The sequence below is a fragment of the Giraffa tippelskirchi genome, chromosome 14, assembly GCF_054371585.1.
Source record: "Giraffa tippelskirchi isolate mGirTip1 chromosome 14, T2T-mGirTip1v1.2.pri, whole genome shotgun sequence".
NCBI lineage: Eukaryota > Metazoa > Chordata > Mammalia > Artiodactyla > Giraffidae > Giraffa > Giraffa tippelskirchi.
This window is the reverse complement of record NC_137288.1, coordinates 52216594-52239180: the sequence shown is the minus strand read 5'-3', so window position 1 is coordinate 52239180 and position 22587 is coordinate 52216594. Positions and strand designations below refer to the sequence as shown.

The following is a 22587-nucleotide window of genomic DNA, read 5'->3' as shown; positions in this document are numbered from 1 at the left end:
TTTGGAACCAGTCTGTTGTTCCATGTCCAGTTCTAACTGTTGCTTCCTGACCTGCATACAGGTTTCTCAAGAGGCAGATCAGGTGGTCTGGTATTCCCATCTCTTTCAGAATTTTCTGCAGTTTGGGCCACACAGTCAAAGGCTTTGGCATAGTCAATAAAGCAGAAATAGATGTTTTTCTGAAACTCTCTTGCTTTTTCGATGATCCAGAGGATGTTGGCAATTTGATCTCTGGTTCCTCTGCCTTTTCTAAAACCAGCTTGTTGCCTTGTTACCGACCGGCTATCCACTCACTCACTTTTTCCCCATGATCAGCGCTGCGATCAACAGTCCTCCTATTCCCCTGGTGGATGGCGGCAGCTCTACACCGAAGCATCCATCCCTCTAAAATGAGAAACAGAGACACAGAGACGGCTGGTAATTCGCAATGAGGTATGGGTGATAACAGAGCTCATGGGTGAGCCCTGTTACCTCCCAGCAGACAAGGGTGATGTCACTCATTTTATTTACCCTACCCCAGCACAGTGCAGCACATGATGGAATTTCTGCAAACACTGAAGGAGGCAGAGTCCTTGGGATGCGAATGAGCTTCTAGGACAGAAATGGAAGATTAGGTTGGGGACAACAAGAGACACAGATAGAGCTGGAAATGCTGTACTGATGAGTGAAGGCAACTCTCAGCAGTGAGGACCTGAAATGATGGAAAGTTTTTGAAATAAAAGTGTAAAACCATGCAGATCTCTTTAGAGAAGGATAAGAATGGCCATGTCTCACCTGCCTCTATGGGATGTTTCCCAGAGCCCCGCACCACCTGATCCCTTAGCTGGTCTGATCTGCAGCCTTGCCAGCTGGGTGCTTTCACTTCACTGCTTTATAGATAGGGAAACTGAGGCACAGTGGATGAGTCATGGGTCACTGACACAGGGCAGAGTGCTGGGCTCCCAGAATCTGCCCATCACATCAACTTCCTATCTGGGTTGGAGGGAGTCAGGTTGAAGAAAACAGAAGCAACCAAATGAAGAGTTGATGGACTTCTAAGTCTCTATGATGGGTGGGGAATAGAGAATTCTGGGAGGGCGTGATGAGGACATGACAGTAGAGATAAATGAGCTCCTTTTCTAGGACTTCCCTGGAGGCCCAGTGCTTGAGACCCCTCGCTTCCAGGGGAGTAGGGGAGGTGGGTAGTTTCGATCCTGCGGTCGGGGAACTAAGATCCCACAGAGTGTGCAGTGCGATCAAAATTAAATGAATTAATAAATAAAATATAAAAATCATAAAAAAGAAATTACTGAGCAGAAAAACATTCCAAATTTCTTAATAAATAAATGTTTCCTCTGTGTCCAAGTGCAGTCTTGCCGTCTGCTTAAGCAGCCTTTGTGCGGATTTTCCTGTATTCACAGCATATCACCGGGAAGTCAGGATGTACAAACACACAGCAAATCCCCAGTCCGCTCAGTAAGCAGGCCAAGTCAGCCTGCAAATCCACCGTCCCATCTCCCTAGAAGGCTTCAACCACAGGCCTGTAGGCCGCCTTCCTCCTGGAAGGCCTTTTGAATACAGAGCGATCCGATTGTATCTAAATATGTTTTATCCAATTTGACCTCAGTGTTGTTCTGCTGTGGAAACATTGATGTGTTAACTGACAGGGCAGACAGTCTGTTTAGAGAGCAAGCCGATGATCCCCCCTCTCTTGGGAGATCTTCTGTTTCAGATTTTCTGCAGTGGATCAACATGGATTTTTATAGCTGCTGAAGAATTGATTGGGAAATCGCTTTGCAGGTTGCTTCAGACACGTGGTGACTTTATTTTTGAGAAAAATGAAAACAACCTAAATCTATGTGTTTTCTTTCCATGGGCTCTTAGGGCTGAAGCCTGGCTTCTTTTTGTTTCAGGTCTTTACTTCGTGTTCCCGGGGTCTGATACGCATGGCCACTACAGACCACTGATCCCAGGCCCACTTCCTGAGGGGACAGTGCTCATCATGCATGGAAATAACCAAAACTGTAACCAACATCAGCTCCTCTCAACCCATGGAGGCCCTCATATACTCTGCTTAGAGAGGGGGCCTTGCAGGAGCTTTGAAAGAACAGCTCTGGTCTGGTCTCTACACTATGAATCGTGTCTTCTGAGACGCTGGGTCCTGGCAGGGTCCCGAGATGCTGGGTTCTTTTTCTCCCAGTTACTCCCCACACTTCCCCCTCATGCTCCCCCTAAAAGTGCCTCCTGCACAGGAACTGCTCTGTGACTTCCCCTTAAATCCTTCAGAGCATCTATCACCCTCTGAGATTACAGGGTTTACAGCTTTCTCGGTGCTCCCCGATGGATGTGAACTCCGTACAGTGAGACACATGCTCCTGTTCACTGTCACCCTATCCACTGAAACAGTGACCCACACATAATAGGTGCTCAATAAATACTTGTTGTGCATACATACTAGGTCACTTCAGTTGTGTCCGATCTGTGCAACCCTATGAACTGCCAGGTTCCTCTGTCCAAGGGATTCTCCAGGCATGAATACTGGAGTATGTTGCCATTTCCTTCTCCAGGAAATATTTGTTGGATCTTTCCCAAATAAACACCCTCCTGTGGGTGGAGTGATCATGCTTCACTGTGATTCAGGGCAGGGAGGAACACAGCCAGCCTAGGAGGTGTTTCTTTCCTATTCTGGAGGATGTTCAGAAGGTTAACTGGATATTTAATAAATATCTGTTGAAAAAAGTAAAAATCTAGAGCAGTGGGCTATACAATGTTGTCATTGTATGTATTCATCAGTGTTCCTCACACTTTAAACCCAAGCTTCCTATAGTTGACATAGACATCTCTCAGCATTGCCTGCTTCTGGGAAGTACCACACACACATACACACACTCACACACTGGAGTGAGGGAGTGGAGGTCCTTCCTGGGAACCCCAGAAGCTGAAGAAGATTTAGCGAGGTTTGCTTCTGGTCTTTTGCCTCATAAATCTAATTGAGACCCTCCTTCTTCTCCTTCCCTTCTCCAGATATATCATTTGACTGAGAATCACTGTTTTCCAAGCCAGCAGAGGTGTGGGTGCGTCTTAGGAGCAACATGAGGCTTCCCTGGTGGCTCAGTGCTAAAGAATCTGCCTGCAATGCCGGAGACCCGGGTTTGATCCCTGGGTTGGGATGATTCTCCTGGAGAAGAGAATGACAACCCACTCCAGTATTCTTGCCTGGAGAGTCCCATGGACAGAGCAGCCTGGCAGGCTACAGTCCATGGGGTCGTAAAGAGTCAGACACTCCTGAGTGACTAACACCTTCACTTTTACTAGGAACAATATGGGTTTCCAGTTTGGTTCAGGAGCACTACTGTGTCAGCCTTGCACACAACGTGGTCATCAAGCGGCAGAATGAACAAGACCGTTTGGGGACGGCTTGTGACCTGTGTTTGCTTCTTCGGCGGCTTGATTTGATTTCATCCTCATACGAGTCAAAAGAGGTGGGTCCAGTATTCTAGATGCAGATACTAGGCTTAGCCAGGTACCAAGTCTAACTCTGCCAAGGCCAGCCCCGCAGGAAGCTGAACCCGATCTCTGAGCCATTCCTCTGTTGCTCAAGTGTTGTCCTGGCCCCCCAGGTGGCCTCAGTGTCCACAGGGCAGAGCAGAATCAATCGCTCTCTGTTGGGAGGGGGTGGCCGGGGCGTCCTCTCTCCAACCCACGCTCCGGACACAGCATCTCGGGGAGGTGACTGCTGCTGCCAGCGTCCCAGCCTCACGGTGGCGGGTCCCCGGGGAGCCATGCAGCAGGCTCACTTTGAGAATGACAGCAGGGTAGTTGAGATAAGAAATAACACAATTCTCCCGGCAGAACTGCAGTCTTCCAGCCCATATAAATGATTCCTTTAGTCATTTTGCCAAGGATTATGTGTTATGTGTGCTTGGGGAACCAGCCCAGCCTGAGAATCCGTCAATATTTCTAGAGAAGGGTGCGTGTAATCAGTCAAACATTCCGAAAAAAAAAAAAGTAGTCAATGATTTTAACAGCAAGTGGTTTTGACTGTGAAAGCATTTAACTATAGTTTTTCAGGTTTTTTTTTTCTTGTTCCCCAAGAATCACCCAGAGCGATTTCTTAAAGAATTAAAATGAAATGTTTCTGGGGTAACAAATCACCCAGTATTCTGGCTCAGAGCTTTATCTCTCTGCAGATAATGGGTGTGAAGACAGATTTTGGAAGATACTCCAGACTGCTGTAGGCAGCCCGCAGCCAGGAGGAGACACCGGGAGCTGCTCTCGGAAGAAAATCACGTGGGTTACAAGCCAGCTTCTTCATTATGCCCTGAAACAATGAGGTGAGGACGGGACAGAGGGAGGGCTCCCAGGGAAGGGGGCCCCCGTTCAAGGGGAGCACAGGCTGAGGGAGGCCAAGGTGGTCTCCAGGAGAGAGGTGGTGGGTGGGTCTGGTACCATGGGGCCCCATTCACGCAGTCCCGTCATTTCTGCCCTAACTGCGCACCCAGGTCTGGCTGGGTTCAGGTAATCTCTGTCCTGGTGTGGGGCTATTTGTCATCTTGCGGAGAAACCGAAGTGGATGTCTGTCCTGGAAGTGACATTATCTTTGGCGAAGAAGGTATGATGATTTATTACCAGGTGACTGAATTCTGGACGCTGGCTCAAATTTGCAGTCCTCCGGGGAACATTACTGACGGAGCTTTGCTGGTTTCTAAAAAACATCCATGAGCGCCTCTGCTGCACGAATGATCCCTGAGGGGGAGAGAAGAGCAAGGCGCCCCCCCCCCCCCCCCCGCTAAGAACGGAGCCACGTGCTGCCCTCGGGGCTGAGATGAAGTTGTCCCCAAACCGCTACCTTGTGAAAGGAGGGCCAGGATGGATTTGACCTTGACTGAACTGTCTCAGGGGTCCCTGAGAGTCACCCACCATGAACCCTACAGAGATGGGTTCTGACCGCACTCCCCCCAACCTCCCATGGCTTCTCCGTGACCTGTCTCCCTTCTCCATCCCTCCTGGGTCTTGTCACACCTGTCACAGGTGACCTGGAGCCAACGCCAGGTCCACGTTCCTATCCTGTCCACCTGAAAGTCTCCTCTGGCCTCTTAGCAATTTCTACTGATTAAAGAGTTGGAGGCCCAGGTTGGTTACAGGAGAGGGTGTCTTCAAGTAATGCCTCCCCGCCTCAGGCTAGGTAGAAAATAGGACTAGAGAGTGAAGGGTTGGAGTGGCTGTGCTGGCTGCCGGGGCCAGGAGGAGACCAGTGGGGCGCCATGAAGCTGTCTGCTTCAGGCCCCTCTCCCCACCCCAGGGGCACGGGTGCAGATGAAGGCCGAACTTAATGGCAGTGCCAGGCACATTTCTCAGTCTTCATCAGCTTAGATTTTTTGAGACTCAGATCTGTATTTTCCAGGTGTGGGTGTTGGGTTTGGAAGGGGCAGAGAAGAAAGAGGGTTGGAGGGGGCGTGTCACCAAATCCACATTTTGTTTCACTGAGATTAAGGACCGAAAGTAATAGTTTGTAAGAAGTCTGTTTTGAAAATTCAGAGTGCCTGCCCATCCAGAAAGACTGAGCTTTGAAGTCCAAAATGAGTTGAATGAAACATTTTAGAGCCGAAAAGGAGAAATTAATCAGCTTATAGTATACACCAAGGCACCTGCAGTGTAAAAAGGAAGGAAAAAAACACAGAAAGAATTGACTATAAATTTCCCAGGATATCAATAGCATGAATTTTTTGAAAAAAAATTCTTTTCCGGGGGTTGGGGAGATCTATTTCACCTTACAAGAGAGACAGAAGGAGAGGGAGGGAGAAACTGAAACCATAAATGTATTAGAAGCTGTCTGGGGGGACAATGAGAGTCTGGGGTCTCTTTTCTCCGTGCCTTTGTGTGTGTGTCTCCTCAAAGCTTATGTGAGCGATGTGGCAGAGACCAGGGAGAGGGGCATCGATAGTGCCTAAGTGATTTCTTTATAATCTTTCCCAAAGCACTTATCAGTGCTCATGATATCAAACTAAAAGCATGTAACCCATTCAATATTGGTATTTATATTAAAGGCATCACAATTTTGGAACCACTAATGTGGACGGGATATGTAATTCAATGATTAAATGATACGGATTTTACAGTGGAGAATGCATTTTCAGATTCTAATTAGAACCACAATGAGCTGTGTGGATTCTTGTGAACTCACATGGATTATCTTATACGTTATAATATTAATAAAATTTTTATCTGTCATTTCCCAAAGCATCTGGGAGCCAAAGTGGGCGACCAGAGAACACGTTTCTCCAGCAAAGTCCAACTGTCCTTGGGATCTGAGGACAGGCGTGTGCATCACACACACAACTCCTGAACCCCCACCAACAGGCAGGTCACCTGGGACATCCACAGTATGCTGGGAATCAGGCATCTGATGGGAGCCGGACAGATGACCTTAAATTCCCTTGTGGCTCCGAGATTGTTGGGTCTATTGTTCTTGAAGAGGTTATTCTGTGCTTTTCCTCTGTTGGCAACTAACTGCCTGCTCCACAAAGGATGAGAAAGACGAGACTTTCTGTTTCTGCCTAAGAAGATGATCCTTTCTGGGTGCCGAAAAGGTGCAACCATCAGAATGGCTATTTACTCAGGTAATCTTCAGCCTAGCCACAGGGGCTTTCCGGCTAACTATTTGCACACTTTATTTTTTAATTTTTTAAGATTTGCTTTTATTTATTTGGCTGTGCCAGGACTTAGTTGTGACATGAGAACTCTTAGCTGCAGCATGTGGGAGCTAGTTCCCTGGCCAGGGATGGAACCCAGAGCCCCTGCATTGGGAATGTGGAGTCTTTGCCACCAGACCACCAGGGAAGTCCCTCACACACTTTAATTTAAGCTCTTACAACGAGTACCCCTGTGCCAAGACAAACCAGCACCTTCACTAATTGATCTAGAAGACTTAACCAGTCTACTCGAGTCGTTAGCACTAACCAGTCTCAGCTCATCCTCCACTCCTGCCTGTAAGGAAAGAGGCTTCCTTGATTGTGCCGTGAATCAGAAATGTGGGTCGGCCTTGTTCACCTTACCCTTGGACCTTGAGAAGACATGATTCTTCACTTCTGAGGAAGAAAAAGAGAAAAGAGAAATTGTACCTTTCTGGTGTTGAAAAAGTAGACCCACGCCACTTGTGTGAATGTCCTCTCATTGAATTCTCGCAAGATCACAACAGGTAAGTGTTGCCATCTCCACTTTACAGATGAACAGCCCAGAGAGGTTAAGCAACAGGCTCATGATCATACAGCTTTCACTCAGAGTTGATGTGGTGAATGGACCTCCATTCTACACAGGCCTTCAGCAGGATGATGTGGCTTTGCTGTAGCCACCGTCCCCCAGCTCCTGAAGAAGGCAGCTCCCCAGTCCCAGAGGGGCCACACATACCCATCGCACAGCTCCAGGAGCTGGAAAACTGGCAGACCTGCACTGTGGACTCTCCCGGCCCCCCTCCCTCCCTAGCCTCCTTCTCCAGCCTGGGCCACTGCATCTGCAGGTAAATAGTCATAAATGATTGAGGAAACAAACATGTCTCCCTAAGTTTGCGTAGCTCCCGTCTCTGCAGACTGGGAGCACGTGCATTGTTCCTCTCTGCTGAAGACAGTTTTCATATAAATAAGTGTTCCAGTGCGACTCCCTTCACCAATGTTAAAATTCCATTTAAAAGTAAATTGACTTCCTGAAATATATGTATTGGCAGCAGTGGCTACCGCAGCTGGTATTACATTTTGCATTTAACAGAGTGCTGTTTGCCTTGACAGATTCCATATTTTTCCATCCATAAATCAATAGAGTGATGTTTGAGGAGCTGGAATCCATCTCTCACCCTCCCCTCACCCCAACCCTGTGTTCTGAAACCCATAAAGAAGGAACTTTCCAGCAGGTGTCATTTAGGTGGAGACTATTATTTACTGTGTTTGACTGTAGCACCATCAACTGTAAACTCAGACAGGAAATGCTGGCATGGAGAGGAAGGAATCTGGTTCTGAAAGAAAGCATTCTAATGAATTTTAAGAATAATTCACATTTGTGCGTATGTGCGTGTACGTGTACACAAGTCTGTATGTGTGTGTATGTGTGTGCACATGTGTGTGCTAGTCGCTCAATCGTGTATAACTCTTTGTGACCCCATAGGCTCCTCTGTCCATGGTATTCTCCAGGCAAGAATACTGGAGTGGGTTGCCATTCCCTTCTCCAAATGTGTGTGTGTGCATGCATGTATGCTTATGTATGGGGATACGTGTATGTATGTGTGTTTAAGACTAATTATATGTAGCTTTCTCATGACCCTCTGACCTGACCATGGTGGCCTTTGGTATGGGGAGGAGCTCCCCCCAACATCGAGAGGTGTGAACTGTCAGGCTGAGGTTGCTGAGAAAAGTAGCGAACGGACAATGGTGGACAATAGTGGGGTGGTAGATGTGAGAAGTTAAGGGAAGCGTGGCTTTGGAGGAGGCTAAAAGAGGATGTGTGTTTGGCGTTTGCTTGCCAAGGCCCTTTGAGATCAACATCTGGCTTTGAGAAGGAAGAAAGCCACTTTGCCTTAAGCCTCCACCCAGCTCCTCTACTCAGCCCTCAAGGAGGTTGGTGCTGACCAGCTGATCACAACCTGGGCTGAAGACCCAGTTCATTTTCTAGGGAGTGGAGCCCAGGACTATACAGAAGCTTGTAAAAACTACAGGGAGCTTCCCTGGCTTTTTTTTAAGTAGCAGGAAGTCAAAAGTTTGGCTGAAACCTTTTTTGTTGTTGCTTTTGAGACTAATGACCCATCATTTGTTGTTCCCATAGAATGACATGACTTGTAGCATTACTTTCTGAATTGGTTGATAGATTTAAGACAAAGAGTTCATCAACAACCCTCTGGGGTCTTTTACTGTGTAACATTTTAGCTGACATCAGAGATGCTGAGTCATGATAGAGGCCAATGAGGGGGGATGGAGAGGATAGAGGGGAAAGCGTGGGCATTTCCAGCCAAGGGCTGACCCCGGTGTCCATGTTCAGATGGCGCAAAGGACAACGCCAAGTCTAGAGCTGCTGCAGGAATCCTGATAGTCAAGGTCATCTCCAGAATTCCCCTCCTCAACTTGCTTAAGAAAAAAAAAATTTAATTTATTCTAATCTGAAGCATTCTGATTGTTGACAAATATAAACTTCTCAGAATATCTCACCTCTTTTCCTGGGCTATGTAGTGCCTAGATTTTCACATCATTTCTTCTTTTCCATAAATGACATTCACTTGAAGGGAAGCCCATGTGATTTGGTTTTTATTCCTTTGCCATCTGATGTACTCTAACTTGGGGTCAGAAACGAGGGTCACTCTTGAGACTTTTTAGGGGAGAGGTGTCTCCCTGTGTTACTCCACAGTCAAGGAGAAAATGAGCAGGACCAGTGGATCCAGCTGCCTTGTCAGGTGGGTTGAGCTTACAGATAAGCGTCCACTGTTACAAGGAAATTAGGACTCTGTGCTGGTTCTTATCCATCTGGGGTGTAAATATGGCTCTTCTTGGTGGAGCAGTATAATCTGAAATTTAGGTTTGGACAGAGAGAAATGCAACTACTTAGACCTCAGTCCTGAACAACTGAGTCTTTCCCAGGCTCTGGCTGAGTCTATTGAAGTTCTGCATGGGGATTTGGGTCAAAACTAAAGGCAGGGACTTTCCTAGTGGTCCAGTGATCAAGATTCTGTGCTCCCAATGCAGAGGGCCCGGGTACAATCCCTGGTCAGGGAACTAGATCCCACATGCTGCCACAAAAAATCCTACATGCTGCAACTAAGACCCAACCAATGCAACCAAAGAAATAAATTAGTTGATTAAAAAAGAAGCAGTGCAAATATCCCTTAGCCTTTGGCGTACTAATGATAGTCCTTGAACCTCAGAGACTTAGGAGGGAGTTGGTATCATGGGCAGGATTTAATAGCCCTGGCTCCCTGAGCAAGTGCTTGAAACACCATTTGGAGGCTTCCAATCTTCCCATATGACAACTTTACCAATACATTCCAGGATATTGATTGTTGCTGTTGTTTAGCTGCCAAGTCATGTCTGACTCTTTGCAACCCTATGGACTTCAGCGTGCCAGGCTTCCCTGTCCTTCACTATCTCTCCTGGAGTTTGCTCAAACTCATGTTCATTGAGTCAGTGATGCCATCCAACCATCTCATCCTCTGCTACCCCCTTACCCCCCTGCCCTAAATCTTGATAGTTGGGGCATAAAGAAAACTCCAGTCAACCAAGACGCATGGCTAAAAATTGAAGGAGAAGAACCCCATTTAGATTCACTGGCCAGAAGATCGTGGAGAGAAAGAAGCAATGTGATGGAGGCAGAGGAGATTCAGTGAGTCCAAGGTTCCCTAACAGAGGCTGGAGGGGAGGGGTCAGCACGTGGCCGTCTCCAGTGAGGTCTCTGATGAGTTTTCACAGCAGATCGTTCTGCTTTTCTCGTGTAGTGGAGCACAGAACATCCTCCACCAAGGTCTAGACCTTACCTCTTTCTCAAGATCCAGCTCAAGTCCAAAGTCTCCCCCACGACCCCAGACCACAGTAATCCGTCCAGGATTATTTGGAACATAATATGATGGCTTTGTCTGTTCGAGTTTTTCTTTTCTTTTTTATTCTATGTGATTTCTCTTCTTAACTAAGTTATAGACACCACAGAGGTTGTTATCATATTTTATATTTCTTTGTGCTCCCCACAGAGCCTAGCAGAGTGACTTGTATATTGCCAGTGTTCACATGTACTATTAATGGATTTTTGAATGAGAGTCAAAAAGACCCAAGAATGAGAAACCCTACCTGGATTTTTGGTAAAAAGGAAAACGAACTCTTCAAATCTACATCTTCAAATCTTTGATGCCTTCTCGGCATACCATCACCTCTACCTATTTATTTCAATAAATAAATTAATTAGAAAATAATCTAGTTTCTCCTTTATTCAGGTATTGATTGATCCTCCCTCCTGTCAGTGCTGGAGTTTCAGGAAGGTCTTACATCACTCCACTCCTGATTGGCTGAAGTCAGTCAAGGCCCACACCCTGTCCTAGAGAAAGTATTTAGAAATAGACACGTGACCCAGTTTGGAGCCCTGAGATGTGTGTTTCTGAGAAAGAATATTCTCTCTGCTTCTGAGGAAGCTGGTAGACAAAATGCTTTCTTGTGGCTTGAACGGGGTGTTTCAAGGCAGTGGTGTCCGTTCTTTTTAAAGATTATATAGATATTTGTTGGCTGACTTAGAAACCTAACCAATGTACATCATTTTTATAATAGAACATTTTTATCTTGGGGAAAACATTGGACTTTTTTGGGAAACCAACCTGTTCATCGATTCAAAAGTAATAGTGGCAATTTTTAAATAATCAGGGTCATTGATATGTATCAAAAAAGTGAAGATCTTTTCTACAATATTTCAAAAATTCGAGAGTGACATTGTGTCCCGAAGTGATATATGAGATTAGAAGAGAATATGACATCCTGATATAAAAAATGCAAGAAACAGAAGTAATTTATGAAGTGCCAGCAGCTAACTTCGTGTTATCTCTCTGGGTGGGCACTAAATTATTTTGGACGCTGTGGTGAGATGCTTCAGTAACTCGTGTTTGGAAAGTACCAAGTTCAAGGTCCCATGGTCGAGGTGGGAAGCTCTGGGGAGCAGGAGAAAATAGGTCTATTTCAGCTCAGTCTGGTCTGAGGAGCGGGTGCTAGGACATCTGAAGGTTGAGAATCATTTAGATCCAGGACTGTTCTGAAGAGTCTGCTTTGTGGGTCATCATCCAACTCACATAATAAATGAGGAAAACAATGACTAACAGCCCACAGATTCAGAGGATTTTCCAGCTTAGCAGGATGCTTGTACATTGGTATCTCAGGTAAAGCTCAGGGAGGGGGACTTCTTCTTCTAGAAAAACAGCATTTTGGGGAAGGGAAAGCTCAGGGTCTCACAGCAGAGCTGGGACCCCAACACCTTTTTTGACTCCCAAACACGAAACTTGAGTTCCTTAACTAACAACCCAGATGTTCCTACCACATCATGTCTTGAGCTTTACCAAGAAAATTGAGACTACCCTTGGGAGTGGGGGCAATCCCTTGTTTTCCATCTCTTGCATTTTCACGTGTCTTCCCAATCACTTGTACTCCCTGAATGTTCTCATCTTAACTAAAAGGAAAATGTGAGCCCTCCCAAATCTATAGAGTGAGTCCAGTGGCCTGTGTTTCTTCTTCTGTCCACCTGAGCCCATCTTTGGTTTCTTTGTTTCCAGCTTCCTTTCCTTCCCTTTTGTGTCAAACTCTCCTCTATACAAATAAAAACCGAAAAACAAAAACAAAACAAAACTTTTATCTGTGGTCATCAGGTTTACCTTTTTTCTTCCCTCCCCTTTGTCCTTACCTTTTAGGAATGCGGTCTCTATGGGCACCTTCTCTCTCACCCAAACATCCAGCCTTTTGCTGAGAGTTGTTAGTGATGGCTCCAGGTGTCTTTCCTCTTCTCCACGCCCAAGGAAACCATCTTCATTCAAGCCCTTAGTATCCCTGTTACGGACTGAATTGTGCCCCTCTCCCCACAGATTCATGGCTTATAGTCCTAACTCCTGGTACCATCTGATGTGACTATGTTTGGAGACAGGGCTTTTGAAGGGGTGATCAAGGTGAAGTGAGGTATTAGGGTGGTCCCTAATAAATTAATAATGTAACTGGTGTCTTTGTATGAAGAGGAGATTAAGATGCACATTCACACACATACAAAAAAAAAAAAAGACCGAGTAAAGACAGAGGAAGAAGACAGCCACCTTCAAGTCAAGGAGAGAAGCCTCAGACAAAACCCACCCTGCTGACCTCTTGATCTCAGGTTTCCAGCCTCCAGAACTGTGACCATCCGTGTCTGTGTTTTAAGTCCCCAAGTCTGAGATGCTTGGTTATGGCAACCCTAGCAGACAAACACAACACCCAGCTCGCATCAGCTTACTGGCTACTTTCCATGCCCCAGGTTATCCTCTTCCACTGGGGCTTCCCAGATGGTGCTAGTAGTAAAAAAACCCACCTGCCAATGCAGGAGATGTAAGAGACTCAGTTTTGATCCCTGGGTCAGGAAGATCCTCTAGAGACCCACACCAGTATTGTTGCCTGGAGAATCCCATGGGCAGAGGAGCCTGGCGGGCCATAGTCCATATGGTTGCAAAGAGTTGGACACGAAGTGACTTAATTGGCTTTTAGTTGGCTACTTCTTGCCAGAATGCTTTATACATAGCAAGTGATCAATTACTGCTAATAATAAGATAATAAATCATAGTACAAGTTAAAGTGAGTCCTTACTGTTTCCTCTGTCCTAAAGAATAAAAATAACATGATGAGAGTTGTTAGAAATTCAAGCTCCGTCTCTGTTCTACAATGGACCTTATTTATTTTTACATACTTATGGCCTTGGTTTTTACTTTTACCTCCTCTTTCTAACCTATGGATTTTGTTTTTTATCTGATTACAGGGAACTGTTGGTATAAAATACTACTCTATTTCACCTGGGTTCTCACTTAATTACTTTTGTAATGTATTCATTGCCTTGTTTGAAGTAAGCAGCTCCTGCATGAATTTCATGACTGAGTGTCTTCATTTCATGAAGATTAAAAATGGATGGCAAGCCATTTTTATTATCCTATATGTGTGGTTAAAGAAATGATGCTATTGCTTTGGAACTTCTGATTCAGAGAGAATTTCCCTTTGTTTACTGAATGGCTGAATAATGCTGCTCACCACCCCAGCCACCCTCCAGAATAGCTCTGGCTTGGCAGTGCTTGCTGGCGAGACAAATAGATCACTGAGATTGGAAAAATATCACAAGAGGGACAGTTCCAGGTTGGAAAATAGGGCAATTAGCTCTCAGAATGAAAAGGTGTGTCAGATGTTCTTGAAACTGAATGACAGATAGTGTTGGCTCAAGCCAGACACAATACCAAGGGCTGAAACGGCCACGGGGACTGCTGCCCTGCACGTGTCTGCCAACGAGGATGACTTCTGAACTGCATTCCACTGAATTCCGCTGCTCACCCCAGGAGAACTCGCCTGCGGGGAGTCCTGCAGAGATATGAGGTGTGTGCATGCCTGCTCAGTCGCTTCAGTAGTGTCCGACTCTTTGCAACCCTATAAACTGTAGCCCACCACGTTCCTCAGTCCATAGGATTCTCCAGGCAAAAATACTGGAGTGGGTTGCCATGCCCTTCTCCAGGGGATCTTCCTGACCCAGGGATCGAAACCAGCTCTCCTGAGTCTTCTGCATTGCAGATGGATTCTTTACCACTGAGTCACCAGGGAAGCCCTGCAGAGATGTGTGGATATGGGGTCAAATATTCACTCTCATTGTTTCCTTTATCTGCAGGAGGAGGAATTTGCTACGCAAATGATGTGCTGACTCTTCAAAGCAGTCACCACCTTAGGCAGTGTGGGAACCTTCTTCTGTAGAGCCACTTGTCTCAGCTCTTATGTCTGATGGGGCTACCGATCCTGGTTTCCGAGACCTGCCAGGGAGACAGAGCACCAGCTCCGTCCCAGTGGCTGGTCACAGCAGTGGGCTAGTCACCTGTACCAGGCCAGGGAGGGAGCCTCGGCAGGAGGAAGACACACCTTTCCTCTGGGGTTGCTGCACTGACACGACGTAAGCCTGGTTTTAGCCGGCGGATATAAATTGTTTACATTAGAAAGTAAAGAACAAGTTATTGTTGTTGTTCAGTTGCAGGGTCTGACTCTTGGCGATCCCATGGACTGCAGCATGCCAGGCTCCCTGTCCTCCACTATCTCCCGGAGTTTGCTCAGATTCATGTTCATTGAGTCAGTGATACCATCCAAAAATCTCATCCTCTTTCGCCCCCTTCTCCTCCTGCCCTCAATCTTTCCCCAAATCAGGGTCTTTTCCAATGAGTCAGCTCTTCATATCAGGTGGCTCCAAAGAATTGGAGTTTCAGCTTCAGCATCAGTCCTTCCAATGAATATTCAGGGTTGATTTCCTTTAAGATTGACTGGTTTGATCTCCTTGTAGTCCAAGGAACTCTCAAGAGTCTTCTGCAGCACCACAATTTGAAAGAGCAAGGCAATCTACCAAAATAAGCAAAGACAGGTTGGAGAGAGAGAGAGATGACATTATTTGCATCACTGCATCCAGTCTTCCCAACCCCAGGAGTGTGCAGTCACATCATGGATCCATGTGTGTGTTAGGCTGAAGTGATGCCCTTGGAGAAAGTATAAGGGTAGGGTTGTGAAGAGTGGGGGGCACTGCCTCATAGGAGGGCTGTGTCTTTCCCTGCCCACGCAGAAGTCATGCCTGGGAACACTGGCTGGGGGTCAGAAGGGACTACACAGTGTCCTGGTCAGCTTGCTGGGAGCCGAATTGCCAAGCAGGATAGACATGGTGGTTGGGTGCTGCTCTCTGGCTTATATTTTCTGTCCAAGTCTCTTCCAGTCTAGTCAAGGAGATCAGACAAGACCCTCAGAGAAAGAGAATTCTAGGGCATCTATGTCAGCCCACCAACATGCATGCAGGTTCATCGTGCCATGGGTGCTTGGTGGTTGTGGTCCTTGTTCATGGGCTTGGATGGGCAGCTAGAGTTAATAATCAAATAGAATCCCAAGCCTTTTATTAAAGGGGATTCATTATAGCTCCCCCTGCTATGCAGTAGGAGCTTGCTGTTCATCCATCCTATATGTAACAGTTTACATCTGGTAACCTCAAACTCCCAAATCATCCCCTTCCTCTCCCTTGGCAGCTGAAGGTCTGTTCTCTGTGTCAATGAGGCAATTTCATAGATAAGTTCATTTGTATCATATTGTAGATTCCACGTATAAATGATACCATATGGTATTTGTCTTTCTGTTTCTGACTCAGTTCACTTAGTATGATCATCTCTAGGTCCATCCACGTTGCTGCAAATGACATTATTTCATTGTTTTTATGGATGAGTAATATTTCAGGCCTTCCCTCATTGTTCAGACAGTGAAGAATTTGCCTGTAATTCAGGAGACCCAGGTTCTATCCCTGGATCTGGAAGATCCCTTGGAGAAGGAAATGGCAACCCACTCCAGTATTCTTGCCTGGAAAATTCAATGGACAGAGGACCCTGGCGGGCTACAGTCCATGGGGTCACAAAAGAGTCAGACACAACTGATCGACTAACATTTTCACTTTCAATATTCCATTGTATACATGTATTCCATATATACAATATATACATATATACTATATATATTTCATATATACATATGCATTGTATATATACAAATATATATTCCATATATACTATGTATATATATTCTTTATCCATTCATCTGTCAATGAACATTTAGACTGTTTCCATGCCTAAGGTATTGTAAATAGAGCTGCTATGAAAATAGGACTATTATATCTACTACTGTGGGTAAGAATCCCTTAGAAGAAATGGTGTAGCCCTCACAGTCAACAAAAGAATCTGAAATGCAGTACTTGGGTGCAATCTCAAAAATGATAGAATGATCTCTGTTCATTTCCAAGGAAAATTATTCAATATCACAGTAATCCAAGTCTATACACCAACCAGTAACACTGAAGAAGCTGAAGGTGAACTGGCTCTATGAAGGCCTACAAGACTTTCTAGAACTAACACCCCAAAAAGATGTCCTTTTTATCATAGGGGACAGGAATGTAAAAGTAGGAAGTCAAGAGATCTCTGGAATAACAGGCAAATTTGGCTTTGGAATACAAAATGAAGCAGGGCAAAGGTTAATAGAGTTTTTCCAAGAGAACGCACTGGTCATAGCAAACACTCTCAACAACATAAGAGAAGACTCTACACATGGACATCACCAAGTGGTCAACACCGAAATCAGATTGATTGTATTCTTTGCAGCCAAAGATGGAGAAGCTCTATACAGTCAGCAAAAACAAGACTGGGAGCTGACTGTGGCTCAGATCATGAACTTCTTATTGCCAAATTCAAACTTAAATTGAAGAAAGTAGGGAAACCACTAGACCATTCATGTATGACCTAAATCAAATCCCTTATGACTATACAGTGGAAGTTACAAATAGATTCAAGGGATTAGATCTGATAGACAGAGTGCCTGAAGAGCTATGGACAGAGGTTCATGGCATTGTAAAGGAGGCAGTGATCAGGACTGTCCCCCAAGACAAATAATGCAAAAAGGAAAAAAGAAGAGAAGCGAAAGGCAAAGGAGAAAAGGAAAGATATTCCCATATGAATGCAGAGTTCCAAAGAATAGCAAGGAGAGATAAGAAAGCCTTCCTCAGTGATCAGTGCAAAGAAATAGAGGAAAAACAATAGAATGGGAAAGACTAGAGATCTCGTCAAGAAAATTAGAGATACTAAGGGAATATTTCATGCAAAGATGGGCAGAAATGGTGTGGCCCTAACAGAAGCAGAAGACATCAAGAAGAGGTGGCAAGAATACAGAAGAACTATACAAAAAAGATTTTCATGACCCAGATAACGACGATGGTGTGATCACTCACCTAGAGCCAAACAGCCTGGAATGTGAAGTCAAGTAGGCCTTAGGAAGCATCACTATGAGCAAAGCTAGTGGAGGTGATGGAATTCAAGTTGAGTTATTTCAAATCCTCAGAGATGATGCTGTGAATGTGCTGCACTTGATATGCCAGCAAATTTGGAAAACTCAGCAGAGGCCACAGGACTAGAAAGGGTCAGTTTTCATTCCAATCCTGAAGAAAGGCAATGTCAAAGAATGTTCAAACTACTGTACAACTGTACTCATCTCACACACTAGCAAAGTAATGCTCAAAATTCTCCAAGCCAGACTTCAACAGTACGTGAACCGTGAACTTCCAGATGTTCAAGCTTGTTTTAGAAAAGGCAGAGAAACCAGAGATCAAATTGCCAACATCTGCTTGATCATCGAAAAAGCAAGAGAGTTCCAAGAAAACATCTACTTTTGCTTTATTGACTACGCCAAAGCCTTTGACTGTGTGGATCACAACAAACTGAAAAATTCTGAAAGAGATGGGAATACCAGACCACCTGATCTGCCTCTTGAGAAATCTGTATGCAGGTCAAAAAGCAACAGTTAGAACTGGACATGGAACAACAGACTGGTTTCAAATTTGGAAAGGAGTACCTCAAGGTTGTATACTGTCACCCTGTTTATTTAACTTTTATGCAGAGTACATCATGGGAAATACCAGGCTGGACGAATCACAAGATGGAATCAAGGATGCCTGGAGAAACATCAATAACCTCACATATGCAGATGACAACACCCTTACGGTAGAAAGCAAAGAAGAACTAAAGAGCCTCTTGATGAAAGTGAAAGAGGAGAGTGAAAATGTTGGCTTAAATCTCAACATTCAAAAAACGAAGATCATGGCATCTGGTCCCATCACTTCATGGCAAATATTTGGGGAAGCAATGGAAACAATGACAGACATTATTTTGGGGGGCTCCAGAATCACTGCAGATGGTGACTGCAGCCATGAAATTAAAAGATGCTTACTCCTTGGCAGGAAAGTTATGACCAGCCTAGAGAGTATATTAAAAAGCAGAGACATTACTTTGCTGACAAAGGTCCATCTAGTCAAAGCTATGGTTTTTCCAGTAGTCACGTATGGATGTGAGAGTTGGACTATGAAGAAAGCTGAGTGCCAAAGAATTGATGCTTTTGAACTGGGGTGTTGGAGAAGATTCTTGAGAGTCCCTTGGACTGTAAGGAGATCCAACCAGTCCATTCTAAAGGAAACCAGTACTGAATGTTCATTTGAAGGGCTGATGCTGAAGCTGAAGCTCCAATAATTTGACTAGCTGATGAGAAGAGCCAACTCATTGGAAAAGACCCTGATGCTGGGAAAGATTGAAGACAGGAGGAGAAGAGGACCACAAAGGATAAGATGGTTGGATGGCATCACCGACTTGATGGACATGAGTTTGAGCAAGTTCTGGGAGTTGGTAATGGACAGGGAGGCCTGGTGTGCTGCAGTCCATGGAGTCGCAAAGTCGGACATGACTGAGTGACTGAACTGACTGATACTGATGAAAATAGGGGTGCATGTATCCTGGAATTATAGTTTTGTCCAAATATATGCCCAGAAGTGGGATTGTTGGGCCATGTGGTAATTCTACAGAATCCCAACTTTTTCAGTGACAGGATAAAATTATTCTCTTCAACTTTTAGAATAGCCAGATGTGTTTTATTTCTACTTTTCCTGACAGTTTCAGGGTTTTCTTTCTGTCTTACTCTTTAATTGCCCCATGGATAATCAAGGCTCATCCAAGAGACCAGTACAAACTCTGCACTAATCCTGTCTTGGCCAAACAGGGCGGCCCAGCTGTCAGAGTGCAGGGAAAAGAGTGGGTCTTTCCAAAGTGGTCAATTGGGGGCATGCTCCTTCTTGCTTTCCCCACCCCTCAGCATTATTATGACCAAACAATGAGATCAGCTGTGTGACAACACTCAAGAAAAGCAAATACTGAGCATTACTAATCCATGTGTCTCACTCTAATACATTACCCAAAAGAGATGACCACAGCTTGCAGTTTGGGTCTGAGTGGGTCAGCACTGTCCTTTCTCAGAAATGCCATGACGAGATGGACTAGGGGAATCCATCCAGACTGTTATCCTGGCCAGCGATGCTACTGATCCTTCTACTTTTCAGTATCTACAAGGAAAGGACTTTTTCAAGAAACTGTGAATGGGAAATAAAAACAGAGCATTGAATGAACCCTCTGCAAGTTATAGAATTGCTTTCTATTTATGAACTCATAATACAACGCATATTTAGACAGATTAAAACTAGAAAAAAAGAACAAATAGTGGTGGGAGACAGAGCAAAGATAAAAAGTCTGTTTGTGACAAGGACTGTTCAAAATGATTTAAAGTTTCAGGGACTACATTCTTTTCCTGTGGATCAAGAACCCCTGGGAAGACAGAATTGATGGAGCCATCTCAATCCATCCCACATGAGTACTAACACCTTGAGTGAGATAGTGAACAGCTTTGAAAGAGATGAATCTTCATTCTGGGGACGAATATTAAATTTCACGTTTCATAAAAACCTTGAATCAGATTTACTGCATGAAAAGCGATTCTCAGTTAACATCGTCCACAGGAAAGAGGGCACCCTCTGCTCACTTCTGATTTGGATTGTCTGGCTCATACCAGCAAAAAAGACAATTGTTTCCTCCAGGAATTCACCTCGGCTGTCCCTTGTACATTAAAGGTACTACAAGGACATTTTAATGCTGGACCAGGAACAAGAGGTTTCTGAAGCCATCAAGATTTGTCCGAACCTACACTTGGTCATCAAGAAATGTAGCAAACATAATCTCCCGAGCTTCTTGAAACTTGTCCAGCTGGTAAACACAGTGACATAAGACTAACTCATCAGAGAAAATGACTTTATAACGGAATGTGCCTTTTTGACTGTGCTCCCCTCACACCTCTGAATTAGTATGTGTTTGCTCATGAAAACAGAGACCACTCTAGTGGATCAAGCAGGAAGGCACTGAGTAGAAGAAATGAGGTGCTTATAAAAACATTGGAGAAAAGCAAATATCGTATTAACACATATATGTGGAATTTAGAAAGATACTGATGAACCTATCTGTAGGGCAGGAATAGAGATACAGATGTGAATGGACTTGTGGACATGGGGGGAAGGGGAGGCGAGAGGAATTGAGAGAGTAGCATCGGCATATATACACCACCACGTGTGAAATAGACAGCTCATGCGAAGCTGCTGTACAACACGGGGAGCTCACCTCGGTGCTCTGTGACGGCCCAGAGGGGTAGGTGGGGTGGTGGGAGGGAGGCTCAAGAGGGAGGGGACTGGTGTATACATAGAGCTGACTCACACTGTTGTACAGCAGAAACTAATACAAGGTAGTAAAGCAATTATCTTCCAATTAAATATACATATATATACATATAGTGATAGCCCATAATGGAAAAGAATCTGGAAAAGAATATGTATTATATATGTTTTTGTTTAGTTGTCAAGTTGTGTCCGACTTGTTTGTGACCCCATAGACTGTAGCCAGCCAGGCCCCTCTGTCCGTGGGATTTCCCAGGCAAGAATACTGGAGTGGGTTGCGATTTCCTCCTCCAGGGGACCTTCTGACCCAGGGATTTTCCGAACCCGGGTATCGGGACTTGGCAGACAGATTCTTTACTGGTGAGCCACCAGGGAAGCCCATGTATATATATATATATATATATATACATATATATATATATATATATAAACCTAAATCCCTTTGCTGAACACTTGAAACTAACTTCAGTAAAAAAATAAAATTATATAAAAAACCACACTGGAAGCCTGATGGAGCGGGCACTGGACACTGCCGTAGCTTTCAGGTTTGCAGTTAAGAGACCAAAGAGCCACTGTCTTCCCAAGTCAGGAAACTACAGAGAGTCACTTCGGGTCCCCTAGATGAACCTCTGCAGGCTGATGCCAATGGCAGGGCGGACACTGCTGATAACTCAGTCCACAGAGACCACAACTGTGGCTTCCAGAGGGAGAAATGAAATGGCTCACATCTTCCTCCTGCTTTCCAAACATCAAGTCAGCTCTTCTCCCTGGATGGCATGTTAAGTGTATGTAGAGCACTCCTGGCCGGGCAAAAGGGAAATGGAGGTTCCATATTTTTGGCCTGTAAAACATGGAAAAAAAACAGGAGATATATTGCCCAACCTCCATCTTCAGAATTTCTAGCTTGCTACCCTTCCCTGTTGGCCCAGTGGTAAAGAATCTGCCTGCAATGCGAGACCTGGGTTCAGCCCCTGCAAGATCCCCTGGAGAAGGGAATGGCAACCCACTTCAGTATTTTTGCCTGGAATGTCCCATGGACATAGGAGCCTGGTGGATTACAGCCCATGGGGTTGCAAAGAGTCGGATGTGACTGAGCAACTAACACTTTCACTTTCATTTTCACCCTTCCTTCACCCTGCACAGGTTTGATTGCTGCTTGTCCTGGATAAATGCATCTCCTGGATGAAAAGCAACCACCAATGGTCTTCAAAATAATTCCCCATTCAATTCCATTTTCTCTCCTTTGGACTTCAACCTTCTCAATACCTTCCACCTCTACTTTGCTTGATTTTTTTCTTAAATGTGTAGGTCAACATTCTAACAAAGAATGGGAACGCCAATATGTGTCAAATGGATTAGATCTGACAATAGACATTACCATCATAATGAAAGCTGTTGAAAGCATAGTTGCTGTGAAAGTGCATTAGTTCAATTCAACACATCCATTTACATTTAACTAAAGGCCCATGATGACATTTTGACATACTTTTCTGGTTTATGTATCTGATATTGATGAAAAGTAATACCAGGCTAAGAAAACAGGAGGAGGTAATGATAGAAGGGAGGTGAAAAGATGAAGTAAGGAAATTGTATTTGAATCTTCAAGCAAAAGAGAGGAAATAAAGTTATGCTATGTTCAGTGAAATTTTATGTCACACTATGGCAGCCCACTCCAGTGTTCTTGCCTGGAGAATCCCAGGGACAGCGGAGCCTGGTGGGCTGCCGTCTATGGGGTCGCACAGAGTCGGACACGACTGAAGCGACTTAGCAGCATCAGCAGATCTATAAAAGGAAACGGGT

The 22587-nt window shown here is 44.9% G+C and overlaps 2 long non-coding RNA genes across 3 annotated transcripts in view; both read left to right on the top strand.

Moving 5' to 3' along the window:
• LOC145534847 (uncharacterized) overlaps positions 1–22587 on the top strand; it is a 45224-nt gene that overhangs the window by 10265 nt on the left and 12372 nt on the right. The window contains exons 2-4 of the long non-coding RNA XR_014075016.1: positions 3004–3461; positions 4170–4313; positions 6221–7177. This is a non-coding gene — a long non-coding RNA (uncharacterized LOC145534847). The remainder of the gene's footprint in view (positions 1–3003; positions 3462–4169; positions 4314–6220; positions 7178–22587) is intronic.
• On the top strand, positions 19470–22432 carry LOC145534458 (uncharacterized). 2 transcript variants are annotated; one of them, XR_014074643.1, is made up of 2 exons: positions 19470–20496; positions 21931–22432. It is a non-coding gene; the product is annotated as an uncharacterized LOC145534458 (long non-coding RNA). The 2 variants fall into 2 exon arrangements; XR_014074642.1 differs by having other exon boundaries at positions 19470–20761.